Source organism: Salvelinus namaycush, chromosome 21 (genome assembly GCF_016432855.1).
Source record: "Salvelinus namaycush isolate Seneca chromosome 21, SaNama_1.0, whole genome shotgun sequence".
In the NCBI taxonomy this organism is placed as follows: Eukaryota; Metazoa; Chordata; class Actinopteri; order Salmoniformes; family Salmonidae; genus Salvelinus; species Salvelinus namaycush.
Genome location: NC_052327.1, coordinates 21,398,481 through 21,417,037, shown reverse-complemented (window position 1 = coordinate 21,417,037; position 18,557 = coordinate 21,398,481).

Here is an 18,557-nt window from a genome sequence, read left to right as displayed (position 1 = left end):
GCAATGCAATACTTTACCAATAGAAACTGCGTATGCATGGTCTAAGTTTGCGGGAAGGTGAACACATTCTCACGGCAAGTCCAGTTTTTATAAATGCCAACTTTTGCATGAAAACTGGCGTACACATGTTTTGTGGTATATTTTGTAGGTACGCACAGTTGATAATTGAGGCTCCAGGTCATGTTAAGTTAGCTTTAGCCCATTTGTAATGTATTTCCCTCTTTTTGAAGTACACATTTAAGACAATGGCTGTATTCATACCACTTAGTTAGCTACTGTATGTTGCTAACCTAGTTCATATTAGAATTTAAATACACCAAATAATGTGTCTTCTACAAGTATAATGCCCTTTAATGTTGTTCTTAGAAAACACCACAGACAAAAAGTCAACATTTCTTTAAATGCTTTAATCATTTAGCAGACACTTATTCAGAGTGACTTACAATTCATGCATTCATCTTCAGATAGCTAGGTGAGACAACCACATATCTCAGTTATAGTAAGTGACATTTTCAGTGAAGAGGTAGGGTTTGATGTTTTCAGAAGATTCAGGGGCTGTCCTAATGTCAGCGGAAGCTCGTTCCAACATTGGGGTGCCAAGACAGAGAAGAGTCTTTTATTTTCATTTCTTTACATTGAACCTTTATTTAACTAGGCAAGTCAGTTAAGAACAAATTCTTATTTACAATGACGGCCTACAGCCAAGTATGAATACTTTTAAGAAGAGGGTACTACTGTAGTGCACTCATAGCTGTAGCCGTATTTTGAATACATTTAATATGTTATTTACAGTTCAGCAGATGGTATTACCAAGAACAAATTCAATTTGTAGGTACAGTTTTTGTGCTGCTTTATCTCAGGTTGCTGTTGGCACCATTGGGAGTGTACAACCATGCTAGTAATTTCCCCAAGGTGTATGAATTTGACCTAACATATCTTGCTCGTTAATGAAAAAAACGAAAAAAACATCTCTTGTGAGGTGGCTGCATTCTTGTATTCGCCATTCTTGGGATTCTCTGCCTGTAGGAAATGTGGAGTGAACAGTCTCGGCTGAACAGTGGAATAAGAGGTGTGATCTGACGGTAACTTTCTGTCGGGGTGGGAGTGGGAGGATATCTGTGTACATGTACACTACATGATCAAAAGTATGTGGACACCCCTTAAAATGAGTGGATTCAGCTATTTTAGCCACACATGTTGCTGACAAGTGTATAAAATCGGGCACACAGCCATGCAATCTTCATAGACAAACATTAGCAGTAGAGAAGCCCGTACTGAAGAGCTCAGTGACTATCAACGTGGCACCGTCATAGGATGCTACCTTTCCAACAAGTCAGTTCGTCAAATTTCTGCCCTGCTAGAGCAGCTCCGGTCAACTGTATTGGAAATGTGAATTGGAAACGTCTAGGAGCAACAACAGCTCAGCCGCAAAGTGGTAGGGCACTCAAGCTCACAGAACAGGACCACCGAGTGCTACTGCCAATAGTCTGTCTTTGGTTGCGACACTCACTACCGAGTTCCAAGCTGCCTCTGGAAGCAACGTCAGGCAGAACTGTTCGTCGGGAGCTTCATGAAATGGGATTCCGCACACAAGCCTAAGATCACCATGAGCAATGCCAAGTGTTGGCTGGAGTGGTGTGAAGCTCGCTGCCATTGGACTCTGGAGCAGTAGAAACGCGTTCTCTGGAGTGATGAATCACGCTTCACTCTCTAGCAGTCCGAGGGACGAATCTGGCTTTGACGGATGAAAGGAGAACGCTACCTGCCTGAATGCTAGTGCCAACTGTAAAGTTTGGTGGAGGAGGAATAATCGTCTGGGGCTGTTTTTCATGGTTCGGGCTAAGTCCCTTAGTTCCAGTGAAGGGAAATCATAATGCTACAGCATACAATGACATTCTAGACAATTTTGTAATTACAACTTTGTGGCAAAAGTTTGGGGAAGGCCCTTTCCTGTTTCCGCATGACAATGCCCCGATGCACAAAGTGAGGTCCATACAGAAATGGTTTGTTGAGGTCGTTTTAGAAGAACTTGACTGGCCTGCACAGAGCCCTGACCTCAACCCCATCGAACACCTTTGGGATGAATTGGATCGCCGACTATGAGCCAGTGCTAATCACCCAACAAGCAAGTCCCTGCAGCAATGTTCCAACATCTAGTGTACATTTTTCCCAGAAGAGTGGAGGCTGTTATAGCAGCAAAGGGGGGACCAACTCCATATTAATGCCCATGATTTTGGAATTAGATGTTTGACGAGCAGGTGTCCACATATTTTTGGCCATGTAGTGTATCTCCTTTCTCATATAATTCAGTCATAATGATACTGCAGAAAAACGGAACCAAAAATACAAAAAATTGCAATCAGCTCAGTTTTTCACAACAGGGAAAAAGTGAAATTTGCAGGGCACTTGATTGAGAACATGAAATGACAGAGATTATGTGTGATTGCATTATTCACCCATTTCTCCCTTTTTTATGATGATTTTTTTATCAAGCTCATCTATCACAGAAGGCTTCTACAACATAGATGTATCAGTGAAGTGAAAGAGGTGATGACATTCATGTCCACTAACATTCATCAGATGTATTCTGTACTGTTCTCACTTAAGCACATCTCAAGGTTAAATGCCTCTGCGTTCATGGTCTATGGACTCAAATGGAAAAAATGCATATTGTGGTAAGTCAGGCTTTATTCCAGAATACAAAGGTGTGTCCTGGTGCATTGGTTCATTCACTGATCGATTTCAGCTTGAGTCAGGGCTGAAATATTTAAGCCTACAGTATGTATCCCATCTGAATAACTCATAGTGTATTTGGCAGTTAGGTGAGCTCTACAGTATTCTTTGAACTCTTTCTAAACCTATAGCATGGTGCTCCTTAATTTCCGAGCTCATTCTTCAGTAAGAAATCATTCCTGAAACATATCTTATTAACCAAATGTAAGAATACATGTATTAGTCATAAAGGTGATGCCCAGCTGGTTGCCTGTCACCCTGCTCTAAAATAATCTAGAATCAGATAGTGGGAGGAAGTCCAGGGCAGCTGCACAAATGGTCAAGCATAGTGATATCCTGCCTGCCCCCATCAGAGGCCCAGCTCTCTGGGGTTAACCTGTGAACAGACAGCAGGTGCTCTGGGATTAAGTGTTCACCCTGCCTCTGGTTACACAGGCTAATTGAACACATTCAAACACCCGCTGGACAGCTGGAGGAGGATTCTGCTGCTGGGATGGGTATGGGCGACAGGAGGGGGGGACGGGAGGGGTTAGTGGTGATGGTGATGAGAGGATAGGTAGGGGTTCCAGCAGCCAGTTGATTCATTTGTCATATTTCCTCATGTGAATGATTTTAATCTCTTGTAGTCAGAGCTCATTAGGTTTCACAGTAGAGTGAAATCTAGCATTGGAGTGAGCGATGGAGCGTAAGGTAGGCTGTTTTTCCCTTCTTTGCATTGAAAGTAAACCCACCCTTACGTCTTGTTTTATACCGGAGTTATACTGCACTCTGACTGCAATCTTTTTTCTGTAAGGGGGTGCACCTTATTTGAGATTTATTTACTCATTTGTAAGAAAGGGTGACAGTAAAATATGAGTAAGTATGAACAATGTGCAGGAGATGATCTAATTGACAAACACACTGCATTGCATTCTAATGTAGGTCTTATTGGCAGAGGTTAAAGGTGTGGTCTTGTAAAAATACATGAACATTAAAATCTATAAAAATACTTGTTTTTGTTATTAATGAATGGACTCAGTCAGACACCCCATGCTTATTTACTGTATGTTTAGTCACACTGTATGATCAGGCAAGGCCTTCATGTGGAATATGTGTTCTGTAGCACAGCTAAGGAGCCAGCAGACGAGCGCTCCGCTGTTGGCCTGACCTTGGTTGCTATGGCTACGAGGTGCATAGAGTTATAGCCACTGTCTGCCTGGTAACCCAGTCCCTGCTAATTGCTGTTGTCTTGGCAACGCTGTGACCAATGTAATCCTGGGAAAGGGCAACAATCATAAATGTGTCCTCGTTTTCATAGTAATCGGCTGCTTGCTTGTCATGTATCTGAGACTGGCAGGATGATGTTGCCATTCTTACGTTTATGACTAGAGCACCAGACCATTGATTAGATCACCGCTCTTCAACCCTATTCCTGGAGAGATATCATCCTATAGGCTTTCACTCCAACCCTAATCTAGCACAACTGATTCTAATAATTAGCTGGTTGATAAAATGAATCAGGTTAGTTACAACTGGGATTAGAGTGAAAACCTACAGAAGAGTGTAGCCAAAGATGTTTTTATAACTAACCCCAGATAGATCAAAGCCTGTCGTTTCCAATGGGAGCAAATTAATCATAGTGGGCAGAAGAAGCAAGGAGGTGGGCAGAGCCAAGTACGAGCTAGTGAGATCCTATTGGTGCGTTTTAGCATTTATTTGCATATTTCCGTTAGAGAACGCCTACTCCGTGAAGTGCGCGTGTGCAATAACTCAATTCGCCTTTGCACTCCTCCTAAACAATGCAATTTTTTCAACCTTTGGCAAAGGGTAAAGTCTACAAAACGCAGTCTACTCTGTTTATTACAGATTCTAGTTTTGGAAACAGAAAAATGTATGGAGAGAAAATGTTTCTTCGATGAGAAAATTTGCGGAATGTTTGCCACAATCCATCTTGTTCCATCTAATCCAACTGCCGGCCACTGAGCTCCGTCTCATCACCATATTTGGTAGTGAGTGGAAACGCCAACCGGATGCTTCACAGTTATACATCCGGTGGAATATCTGTCTCCTTCTGTCTGTAGTATAGCTCTCCAGGAACATTGTTGGGGAGTGGATTAGATGCTCCCAGTTTACACCCAGTGTCACAGTGGCTTCAAATAGGCTGTCTGTGTCTACCACCGCCACCTGTTCAACTACTTCTAATAGGAACCGGAAAGAGCCTGTTTTAGCAGGGTCATTTTTAGACTGTAATAAAATACAGTGGAAGCATACTGCACTGATTTTCACCAGTTACCCATAACTCAGTTTTGTATTTGTATTTATTAGGGATCCCCATTAGACTCATCCTGGGGTCCAAACACATTAAGGCACTTAAATTACATATAAAACAAAATATAAAACAGTACATCATATAACATTATTACACCACTACATATCTACAATTTAAAATGCATAATACCACTATACAACAATAGTACAATGTACATGTGTAGAGTGCGTTTGCTAGCGCTTTTGTGCGTATGCGTGTGTCTGTACCTTTGTGTGTGTCTCTTCACAGTCCCCGTTGTTCCATAAGGTGTATTTTTATCTGTTTTTTAAAATCTGATTCTATTGCTTGCATCAGTTATCTGATGTGGAATAGAGTTCCATGTAGTCATGGCTCTATGTAGTACTGTGTGCCTCTCATATCTTGTTCTGGACTTGGAGATTGTGAAGAGACCTCTGTCCTGTGGGGTATGCATGGGTGTCTGACAGCTCGGTACATTCAGTTTGTCAACAAATCTTACAAAAACAAGTCGTTTTTTGTAAGAAAAAAAATGAAGGCAATCTCTCCTCCATTTTGAGCCAGGAGAGATTGACATGCTTATTATTAATGTTAGCTCTCTGTGTACATTTAAGGGCCAGCCGTGCTGCCCTGTTCTGATCCAATTGTAATTTTCCTAAGTCCCTCTTTGTGGCACCTGACCACACTCCTGAACAGTAGTCAAGGTGCGACAATACTAGGGCCTGTAGGACCTGCCTTGTTGATAGTGTTGTAAAGAAGGCAGAGCAGCGCTTTATTATGGATAGACTTCTCCCCATCTTAGCTACTGTTGTATCAATATGTTTTGACCATGACAGTGTCCAATCCAGGGTAACTGCAAGCAGTTTAGTTTCCTCAACTTGCTCAATTTCCACATTATTCATTACAAGATTTATTTGAGGTTTAGGGTTTAGTGAATAGTTTGTCCCAAATACAATGTTTTTAGTTTTTGAACTATTTAGGACTAACTTATTCCTTGCCAGACATTCTGAAACTAACTGCAGCTCTTTGTTAAGTGTTGCTGTCATTTCAGTCTATGTAGTCGCTGACATGTATAGTGTTGGGTCATCCGCATACATAGACACACTGGCTTTGCTCAAAAGTTGTTAAAGATTTTAAAAAGTAAGGGGCCTAAACAGCTGCCCTGGGGAATTCCTGATTCTACCTGGATTATGTTGAAGAGGCTTCCATTAAAGAACATCTTCTGTGTTCTGTTAGACAGGTATCTCTTTATCCACAGTATAGCAGGAGATGTAAAGCCATAACAGATACGTTTTTCCAACAGCAGACTATGATCAATAATGTAAAAAGCCGCACTGAAGTTTAACAAAACAGCCCCAACAACCTTTTTATCATCATTCAGAGATGATCTTAAAAGAAAGTGACATGATATTATAATTTTCTAATCAACAACCTTTGTTCAATTATTTAATTTAGTGTTTCATTATCTTCTCAAATGTACAACCCTTTAAGAAAGTGTCTGCTATGTAAAATGGAAGGCCATTATTTCTTGGATGAATTTGAAATTATACTTTGATTGAAATGAAAGACACGAATCTGAAGTGGTGTATAACTACAGTATATGACATAATCTTGTGTTTTAGTTCAGATACTGTCTAAGGTGAGTTGTGAGTAGGTGATGGATGGAAGGTGTTGAGAGTGCCTGCTGCTATGTCAGGAGATTATACTTCATTACAGCAATGAGGTTTGGTCTGGCAAGACACAGGTGCAGACACTGAGGCTGCATAGAGAAAGTCATTATGTACCTAAATGAACTGCACCAGTGGTACAGTCAATGTGCTAGTACAGAGTGTAACATTTGTTAAAATGTTTAGTTTGCCATAACTATGCGATATAGATGGTCCAGAGTCTTGTAAACTACAGATAATTTAGAACTATTGATTACTGGATACTAGCTTATCACTAGCTAAACCTTTTTACGGCGGTGCTATGTGAATGCTTCCATACAGCCGTTACACATTAGCCAGTGTAAAGCATAGCAGGCAGAGAAGTGTATCCTATAAGAGAAGTGTATCCTATAAATGTCAGTGTACAGTTACAGGTAGTTCTCCAAAAACCAGAGAATGTTTAGTAAGATATTAAATCCACGTTTTGCAGAGTGAGGAGTTCCTTCATCATTTTAGCTGCCAGACTTCTTGCATTTCCCAATGTCTTTGCAGGAACTAGTCGTTTCTATGCGAAGCGCCCACCGCCGGGTTTAGACGTAGATGAGAGTGCATCACACAGTGAGACCAAAACAAAGATCTACACACATGCAAGAAGCGTTTCTCACTCAATACAAAATGTGGATTTAATATCTTTATGAATATTCTCTGGTTTTTGGAGAACCAACTGCAACTGAACACAGACATTTATCAGATACATTTTTCTCCTGAATCGAGAATGAAGAAACTATCGCTAAGAACAGGTTAGTTGAAAATGGAACTGCTATGCTTTACACTAGCTAATGTTTAACGGCTGTATGGAAGCATTCACATAGCACCGCTGTAACAATGTGTAGCTAGCATATCACAATCATCCCTTCCTCCTTAGGTCAATGTCATCTGTAACCACAGAAAAACACACTAACTGTTACCTGTCCCATGGCAGAATGCAGAACCTCTGATAGCCAGACAGGTATCTACTCGTGTAGACCAGTGACCAGAGAGTTAACTACTCCAATAAGCCGCTCCAGTGGGTGTGTCAGTCAGTCAGAGTAGCTGGGCCTTTCAGCCACAGGAATCGCTTCCATCTGTGAGCTCATTAGGAAGACATGCATGAGCAGTGCTATGATAATGAAGACAACCTGACCCCATGCCAGGCATGGACGAGAGACCTTACTCATGTTACATCATCCATACCAGAGGAGTGAATAGATTAGAACATGGTGGGTTGGTATGTTCTTTATAACTGTTGTTCATTCACTTGCACTGTACATGAGACCAAGCAGTACCCTGTGGGAAAATTTACCAAATGTATTTTGAGAGCACATTTCAACTATACAACATCTACACACTCACTGGCACACTAACACATCCTCTTCATCAGGCCTCACTCTACTTTGCCTGTGAGTTTGTGGGTACATACTGTACAAAAACAAAATGCCTCAAAATATATCTATCAACAGGAGTGGTAGTTTGGAAAAAGGGTTCTTCCTCTTCAAGAATTACTTCAAGAATTGCACTTTGCTGCAAGAAGGTTTTTTTTGTGTGACCGGGAAAAATATTTTGGATGGAAAACTAAAAGCACTTTATATTGCCAGTGACAAGGAAGGTTTGTGAAGTGCATTTCCAGAACATAGTTCCTTTTTACAGTGTTTTGTTCTGGGGACTGTACAAGGAATATGTGACATAAATAGTACTCTAGTTGGACATTTTATGTACAGAAAAAATATTCATAGAATACTGATTGTATTGTTTCTCAGTTTAAACAAACAGACAGATTGAGAGAAAGAGACCAGCAATGCAAAAAGAACCTGTAGCATTACATTATAATGTGCTACTGTTCTTATTACAATAACACAGTAATAAGAAACTCTACTGTAAAGTGTTAACCGAATATACTTCCGCTTTATGATACTGCATAAATATTACTGTATCTATATATCCTACAAGTGTGCAATGTATCATAGTGGAAGTTGGAAAGATAATTCAATCTACTCAATACAATGTACTCACCCCCCCACAAAGCATCGATCATTTTACCTTCACACCGCTCTTGTTGCGCATTTCTTGAATACTGTGCCAACATTTAATATCAGCCAGCTTATTAGTTTTCAGAGACTGTCAAAATAGATTGAGAGTAGCAGTTCATTTCATTTGAGCACCACAGTGGGTTGATGGTTCTGACTATAAAACTAAAATACACTCTATTAAATGAGTTTTTGGTGGAAAGACGAACAAGACTAAATATTGACAGCAAATATTTGACTTGGGTTTGCCATCCCCCAGGTTGTCATGTCTTATCAGAATTTCCAGCTGTCTGTAAATTGAGGGTGGTGGGAAACACACTCCCACAGGTCCTCAGAGACCCCCCCCCCCCCCCCCCTCCACAGCCTCACATGGCGAGGGAGACGTAGGCCTACACGCCTCATTGTGTAACCAGCGTTGACTTCATTTCCGTCGTAGGCACACACCTGATTTGGCCTCAGCGGGTGGTTTCTGGTGTAAGTCCGCCACAAGGCAGCAAACTCAGTAGCACGTCTGCACTATAAATATAAGAAAAAGGATATGCATAAGCTACCTAAATGCCATCCCCTACATGGAAACAAGTCGTAACATTCACATCTAGGCAATACTCAAATTCGATGATACTTCAGAACAGGAAAAGAGATTTACTCAACTGAAACAAATTACTTTTATTGATTAATTTAATTGTCTGTCCTGTCTGCAGATACAGTGCCTTCAGAAAGTATCCACACCCCTTCCACATTTTGTTGTGTTACAAATTGGGATTAAAATGGATTTAATTTTCTTTTCAATGATCTACACAGAATACTCTGTGGAAGAAGTGGAAGAAAAATTATATATTTTTTAAGATGATGAAAAATAAAACACTAATATATACAGTATATCTTGATTAGATAAGTATTCAACCCCCTAAGTCAGTACATGTTAGAATCACCTTTGGCAGTGATTACATTTGTCAGTCTATTTGGGTAAGTCTCTAAGAGGTTTGCACACCTGTACAATATTTGACGATTATTCTTTTCGAAACTCTTCAAGCTCTGTCAAGATGGTTGTTGATCATTGCTTGACAGCCATTTTCAAGTCTTGCCATGGATTTTCAAGATGATTTAAGTCAAAACTGTAACTATGCCTCCCAGGAACATTCAATGTTGTCTTGGTAAGCAGCTCCAGTGTACTATTTGGCCTTGAGTTTAGGTTATCGACCTGCTGAAAGGTGAACTTGTCTCCCAGTGTCTGCTGGAAAGCCGACTGAACAAGGTTTTCTTCTAGGATGCTCTATTCCGTTTATTTTTATCCTAGTAAAACTCCCTAGCCTTGCCGATGATGAGCATACCGATAAAATGATGCAGCTACCACCATGCTTGAGAGTGGTACTCAGTGATGTGTTGTTTAGGATTTGCCCAAAATATAATGCTTTGTATTGAGGACAAAAAGTTATTTTCTTTTCCACATTTGTTGCAGTAGTACTTTAGTGCCTTGTTGCAAACAGGATGCATGTTTTGGAATACTTCCTTCTTTTCCCTCTGTCATTTAGGTTAGTATTGTGGAGTAACTACAATGTTGTTGATCCATCTTCAGTTTTCTCCTATCACAGCCATTAAACTCTGTAACTGTTTTAAAATCACTATTGTTCTCATGGTGAAATCCCTGAGCGGTTTCATTCCTCTCTGGCAATTGTGTTAGGAAGGACGCCTGTATCTTTGTTGTGATTGGGTGTATTGATACACCATCCAAAGCGTAATTAATAACTTCGCCATGCTCAAAGGGATATTTAATATCTGCTTCTTTTAAAACTCTCTCCCAATAGGTGCCCTTCTTTGCGAGGTATTGGACAATCTTCCTGGTCTTTATGGTTGAATCTGTGTTTGAAATTCACTACTCGACTGAAGGGACCTTACAGATAATTGTATGTGTGGAGTAGAGAGATGGGGTAATCATTCAAAAATCATGTTAAACACTATTATTGCACACAGAGTGAGTCCATGCAACTTATTATGTGACTTGTTAATCATATTTTTACTCCTGAATGTATTTAGACTTGCCATAACAAAGGGATTAAATACTTATTGACGCAAGACATTTCAGCTTTTAATTTTGTATTAATTTGTAAACATTTCAAAAAACATAATTCCACTTTGACATTATGGGGTATTGTGGGTAGGCCAGTGACCAAAAATCCAAATTGAATCAAATTTAAATTCAGGCTGTAACACAACAAAATGTTGAAAACGTCAGGGGGAGTGAAAATACTTTCTGAAGGCCCTGTAGGCTATAATGAAAATACTTTCTGAAGGCACTGTAGGCTATAATGAAAATACTTTCTGAAGGCACTGTAGGCTATAATGAAAATACTTTCTGAAGGCACTGTAGGCTATAATGAAAATACTTTCTGAAGGCCCTGTAGGCTATAATGAAAATACTTTCTGAAGGCGCTGTAGGCTATAATGAAAATACTTTCTGAAGGCACTGTAGGCTATAATGAAAATACTTTCTGAAGGCAATGTAGGCTATAATGAAAATACTTTCTGAAGGCACTGTAGGCTATAATGAAAATACTTTCTGAAGGCGCTGTAGGCTATAATGAAAATACTTTCTGAAGGCGCTGTAGGCTATAATGAAAATACTTTCTGAAGGCACTGTAGGCTATAATGAAAATACTTTCTGAAGGCGCTGTAGGCTATAATGAAAATACTTTCTGAAGGCACTGTAGGCTATAATGAAAATACTTTCTGAAGGCACTGTAGGCTATAATGAAAATACTTTCTGAAGGCACTGTAGGCTATAATGAAAATACTTTCTGAAGGCGCTGTAGGCTATAATGAAAATACTTTCTGAAGGCGCTGTAGGCTATAATGAAAATACTTTCTGAAGGCGCTGTAGGCTATAATGAAAATACTTTCTGAAGGCACTGTAGGCTATAATGAAAATACTTTCTGAAGGCACTGTAGGCTATAATGAAAATACTTTCTGAAGGCACTGTAGGCTATAATGAAAATACTTTCTGAAGGCACTGTAGGCTATAATGAAAATACTTTCTGAAGGCGCTGTAGGCTATAATGAAAATACTTTCTGAAGGCACTGTAGGCTATAATGAAAATACTTTCTGAAGGCGCTGTAGGCTATAATGAAAATACTTTCTGAAGGCGCTGTAGGCTATAATGAAAATACTTTCTGAAGGCACTGTAGGCTATAATGAAAATACTTTCTGAAGGCGCTGTAGGCTATAATGAAAATACTTTCTGAAGGCACTGTAGGCTATAATGAAAATACTTTCTGAAGGCCCTGTAGGCTATAATGAAAATACTTTCTGAAGGCCCTGTAGGCTATAATGAAAATACTTTCTGAAGGCGCTGTAGGCTATAATGAAAATACTTTCTGAAGGCGCTGTAGGCTATAATGAAAATACTTTCTGAAGGCGCTGTAGGCTATAATGAAAATACTTTCTGAAGGCGCTGTAGGCTATAATGAAAATACTTTCTGAAGGCACTGTAGGCTATAATGAAAATACTTTCTGAAGGCACTGTAGGCTATAATGAAAATACTTTCTGAAGGCACTGTAGGCTATAATGAAAATACTTTCTGAAGGCCCTGTAGGCTATAATGAAAATACTTTCTGAAGGCCCTGTAGGCTATAATGAAAATACTTTCTGAAGGCCCTGTAGGCTATAATGAAAATACTTTCTGAAGGCCCTGTAGGCTATAATGAAAATACTTTCTGAAGGCCCTGTAGGCTATAATGAAAATACTTTCTGAAGGCACTGTAGGCTATAATGAAAATACTTTCTGAAGGCCCTGTAGGCTATAATGAAAATACTTTCTGAAGGCACTGTAGGCTATAATGAAAATACTTTCTGAAGGCCCTGTAGGCTATAATGAAAATACTTTCTGAAGGCCCTGTAGGCTATAATGAAAATACTTTCTGAAGGCCCTGTAGGCTATAATGAAAATACTTTCTGAAGGCGCTGTAGGCTATAATTAAAATACTTTCTGAAGGCCCTGTAGGCTATAATGAAAATACTTTCTGAAGGCACTGTAGGCTATAATGAAAATACTTTCTGAAGGCCCTGTAGGCTATAATGAAAATACTTTCTGAAGGCCCTGTAGGCTATAATGAAAATACTTTCTGAAGGCCCTGTAGGCTATAATGAAAATACTTTCTGAAGGCCCTGTAGGCTATAATGAAAATACTTTCTGAAGGCCCTGTAGGCTATAATGAAAATACTTTCTGAAGGCCCTGTAGGCTATAATGAAAATACTTTCTGAAGGCCCTGTAGGCTATAATGAAAATACTTTCTGAAGGCACTGTAGGCTATAATGAAAATACTTTCTGAAGGCACTGTAGGCTATAATGAAAATACTTTCTGAAGGCACTGTAGGCTATAATGAAAATACTTTCTGAAGGCACTGTAGGCTATAATGAAAATACTTTCTGAAGGCACTGTAGGCTATAATGAAAATCTTTTGTTACAGAAAATACTGCAACAGTCTGATTGGGATTTCTCAATAAGTGTAACATGTGACGTGTTTGAGAAATAAAAATAATAGATTACAGAACTAATCAATCTACATTAACTTTGTTTGAGTGATGCATATTTGAGTTACAGAGTAAAGGATGGAAGGATAGAGGGAAAATGGTTAGAATGAAAGACAGAGAAAATGAGAAAAGCAACAAAAAAAAACACTTGAATGCAACCAGTGGGTCAGCAGAATAATTCAGCATCATCTGGTGAGCCATGAATCTTCTCTAATGAATGGCTGCCTCCCATATGGTATCATATTCCCTTTATAGTGCACTACTTTTGACCAGAACCCTATGGGTCAGAAGTAGTGCACTATACAGGGAATAGGTTGCCATGCCCTGGTCAAAAGTAGTGCACGAAGAAGGGAATAGGTTGCCATTGGGGATGCAGGCAATGGCACCAATGGAGAGAGACAGGATCAGAGGTATTCAGTAAAGTTATTCTAACTGGGAGCATAAACATACCTAAGAGAGAGCAGCACACTGCAGAACAATCAGCACAGAGAGATTGATATTGACAGCTCTGGACAGGGGGTATCGCTTTTCTCCACAGGATGTGGTCATGCCATTATGGGTGAACGGACGTGTTCCGTTGTCTGTATCAATAAGCATTTAGACCATGAGGGTGCCAAGGGTATTAGCCTACCCCAAAAAACCCTGTCTACCTCTACCAGAGGTTCAGAACTAGCCATGGTTGAACACAGACATCGAATTGTATAAAGATTGTCAGTGCTGGGATGATGTTGCCACCTTGTGGAAACATAATGAAACACCGTTGTAACTGGAGAACGAAAGGAAATGACGATTTGCAGTAATGTGGGGGAAGCTTAGCATACTAAATCCAATGTTCAATATATAATTACAAACAAATAGCAGCCCCTCAAGGAACCAGACACATCAAGGTCTCAGTTTTATTTTCAACACACATATCCTGGACTGGTAGCAGGTTTGTTTGTGTTTTAGCCAACACCTCTAGTGTGTTTGTTATCATGCCAAACATGTGTCGCAGCATGGCAGCATGAAAATGAATGACAAACAAACACATCTGCAGCCAGACGAGAGTTTATCTAACCTAGCCTAAAGCACAACTGTTGAAGGAATTCAGTGACAGGGAATATATTGAGCATTTTATTTATATGCTCAAGTGTCATTGAGACAGGACATCCATCTTAGCTCTAATTTTTGAACTGTCTGTATCAAGTTTTCGATCAAGTATTTTTCTCACATAGGCTCTCACGAGGTATTATCATTAGGCAACTATTATTATCAACACAGTTACTATTCTATTTTATTACAGAATCAAACCACTAGGGGCAGCCAATCATACATAAAAAGCATGCACACCACATACTTGAAGGCAGCTTCCAAACTAGCAGTAATACAACCCTATATTATGACTACTGCAAGAGCAGATGCTTTATCCCTATACTAGCACTACTCTGTATTCCTGTATTTACATCACAGTGAAGTTGCTTTGTCTCTTTTTGGTGCCATCGACAGATGCTGCTAAAGATGTGCCTCTTTCCCCACCCTTTCATTAGTCCTCTACCTGTTACTCCACAAGAAAGTCTCCTTCAAGAGAAATGGTTTCATTTCAATTATTTCTGCAGATTCCAGACCCAATGAGCCAATCAAGCCAGCAGTGAACCGAACATAACTGTGAACATGACAGTAAAAAGGTGAGGACCAGCATACTAGAGAGCACAGCACAGCCTAGTTGTTCACACTCCTCCTACATGATCTCTGAATAGATTTGATACAGAGGGCTACCTGTGTCTATCAACTTGTCTTGAGTGATTGTCATTATTAGATGACACCTTGTAATTGTTCACATAATCAAATGTTCCATCCTTCATCCTCACAGACCATATATACTGTAGCTGCTCATGGATAGCCACCTGAAATCCTTCATGATCCTGACACAGACAGTAACAAACAGCAAGCATTAGGGCTGGGAATTACCAGGAACTTCACGATACGATATTACCATGATACTTAGGTGCCGATACGGTATGTATTGCGATTCTCACGATTCTCAAATTTGTATATGTATTGCAATTCGATACTGCAATTTTATTGCAATTTGATGTTCCAAACATATTGTCCACTATACTGTATGTCTGCTGAAGAGAGACAAGAGAGAGCATGACAAAATTAGTTTTGATCAGTCATGCAAATAAAAGTGCTGAAAACATGTTGGCTCACTAATTCAAAAGAAGACGGAGAAGACGCTATAGGGTGAAAAATAACGTTTTAGCACAGGTACAGCTGACTAGTTCAAGATAATGCTACCTAGCAAATAAATACAAAAAGTCTACTTTATTTTTTATTTTTTACAAATCGATACTTGGAGTTAAAGTATCGATATAATATTGTCCAAAATAATATAATGATATGTAACTATCGATTTTTGCACCCATCACTAGTAAGCATGATATGGTAAGTCTCTCATTACATTTTCCAGTAAATAATATCACACGCGCACACACACACACACACACACACACACACACACACACACACACACACACACACACACACACACACACACACACACACACACACACACACACACACACACACACAGAGCGTCTTATCTACCATGGTTTCAGGGGCGGACTGGGACAAAAATTCATCCCTGGCATTTCAGCCACACCAGCCTGGTAAAACATAGTGCTCCTCCTTTTTTAACTAAGTCTTTATTAACCAGCTCATACAACATGTAAAAACATCACTGGAGTTACAATTCACTACTATAACTGTGCCTCTGTTGCCTCCATGTTGTGCAGTCTGTCTCTGCTGTCACTCTGTCTCCGTCTGTGTGTTCATCTGTCTGTTTGTCTGTCTGTGATTCTCCTTGCGCTCCTCATTTGTCTGTCTGTCTGTCTGTCTGTCTGTCTGTCTGTCTGTCTGTCTGTCTGTCTGTCTGTCTGTCTGTCTGTCTGTCTGTCTGTCTGTCTGTCTGTCTGTCTGTCTGTCTGTCTGTCACTCCTAAGTGTTAATTACTATTACATATAGAGCCAACTGCCAACATATTAAGGAACTGGACGTACACCTGTCTCTCTGTTTTCTTCCTACCTCTACTGCACTCACCTCTGATCTATCTCTGCTAAGACTAGCATCCTTTCCCACAGAACTGCTACCAGAAGACCAGAGGACCACACTGCCCATGTTTTTGTGAGAAATTAAACTGGTCACTCAAAACATTTCTAAAATATTTATAAAGTATAAATAGCACTCACATTAGATTAGGGACTGCAAAAAGACTTTACTAACAATCAGTAAATGGTTTATTAATGTGGGTGTAATGATTAATAAATGGTGAACACACAATTTATAAATGCTTATATATTATTTATTACGGACCCTTAAAAGAAAGAGTAACCCATCCTAGTTGTGAATGAATAAATACATACAGTGCCAGTCAAAATTGTGGACACATATACTCATTCAAGGGTTTTTCTTTATTTTGACTATTTACTACATTTTAGAATAATAGTGAATACATCACAACTATGAAGTAACACATATGGAAACATGTAGTAACCAAAAAAGTGTTAAACAAATCAAAATGTATTTTTGATTTTAGATTCTTCAAAGTCGCCATGCTTTGCCTTGATTGACATCTTTGCACGTGCTTGTCATTCTCTCAACCAGCATCAACTGGAATGCTTTTCCAACAGTCTTGAAGGAGTTTCTGAAAGGACCGATGCCGGAGATGAGCAGACGTGACAGTTCCAACATATGCTGAGGACTTGTTTGTTGCTTTTCCTTCACTCTGCGGTCCAACTCATCCCAAACCATTTCAATTGGGTTGAGGTCGGGTGATTGTGGAGGCCAGGTCATCTGATGCAGCACTCCATCACTCTCTTTCTTGGTCAAATAGCCCTTACACAGCCTGGAGGTGTGTTGGGTCAATGTCCTGTTGAAAAACAAATGATAGTCCCACTAAGCGCAAACCAGATGGGATGGTGTATTGCAGCAGAATGATGTAGTAGCCATGCTGGTTAAGTGTGCCTTGAATTCTTAATATATCACAAACAGTGTCACCAGCATCATTCAGCATTCAGCATTCAGCATCACACCATCACACCTTCTCCGTTCACCTACTCTGCGTCTCACAAAGACACGGTGGTTGGAACCAAAAATCTCAAATTTGGACTCATCAGACCAAAGGAATTTCCACCGGTCTAATGTCCATTGCTCGTGTTTCTTGGCCCAAGGAAGTCTCTTCTTATTATTGGTGTCCTTTAGTAGTGGTTTCTTTGCAGCAATTCAACCATGAAGGCCTGATTCACGCAGTGTCTTCTGAACAGTTGATGCTGAGATGTGTCTGTTACTTGAACTCTGTGAAGCATTTATTTGGGCTGCAATTTCTGAGGCTGGTAACTCTAATGAACTTATCCTCTGCAGCAGAGGTCTTCCTTTCCTGTGGCAGTCCTCATGAGAGCCAGTTTCATCATAGAGCTTGATGGTTTTTGCACCTGCATTTGAAGAAACGTTCAAAGTTTATGTCTTAAAGTAATGATGGACTGTCGTTTCTCTTTGCTTATTGTTTTATTTTTTATTTAACCTTCATTTAACTAGGCAAGTCAGTTAAGAACAAATTCTTATTTACAATGACGGCCTACACCGGCAAAACCCGGATGACGCTGGGCCAATTGTGCGCCGGCCTATGGGACTCACAATCACGGCCGGTTGTGATATAGCCTGGATTCAAATCAGGGTGTTTGTAGTGATGCCTTTAGCACTGAGATGCAGTGTATTTTACCAAATAGGTATTTTACCAAATGGGGCTATCTTCTGTATACCACCCTTACCTTGTCAAAACACAACTGATTGGCTCAAACGCATTAAGAATAGAAGAACTTACACAAATGAACAGGTGACTACCTCATGAAGCTGGTTGAGAGAATGCCAAGAGTGTGCAAAGCTGTTATCAAGGCAAAGGGTCGCTACTTTGAAGAATCTGAAATATAACATTTATTTTTATTAATTTAACACTTTTTTGGTTACTTCATGATTCCATATGTTATTTCATAGTTTTGACTATTATTCTACAATGTAGAAAATAGTAAAATAATGATAAACCCTTGAATGAGTAGATGTGTCCAAACTTTTGACTGGTACTATATGTAAATAAGGTATTTCTGTTTTATTTATTTTTATAAATTAGCAAACATTTCTGAAAAACAGTTTTGCCTCGTTATTAATGGGTTTTGTGTGTAGATTGATGAGAAAAAATCTGATTTAATCATTTTAAAATAAGTCTGTAACGTAACAAAATGTGGAAAAAGTCAATGGGTCTGAATACTTTCCGAATGCACTGTATGTC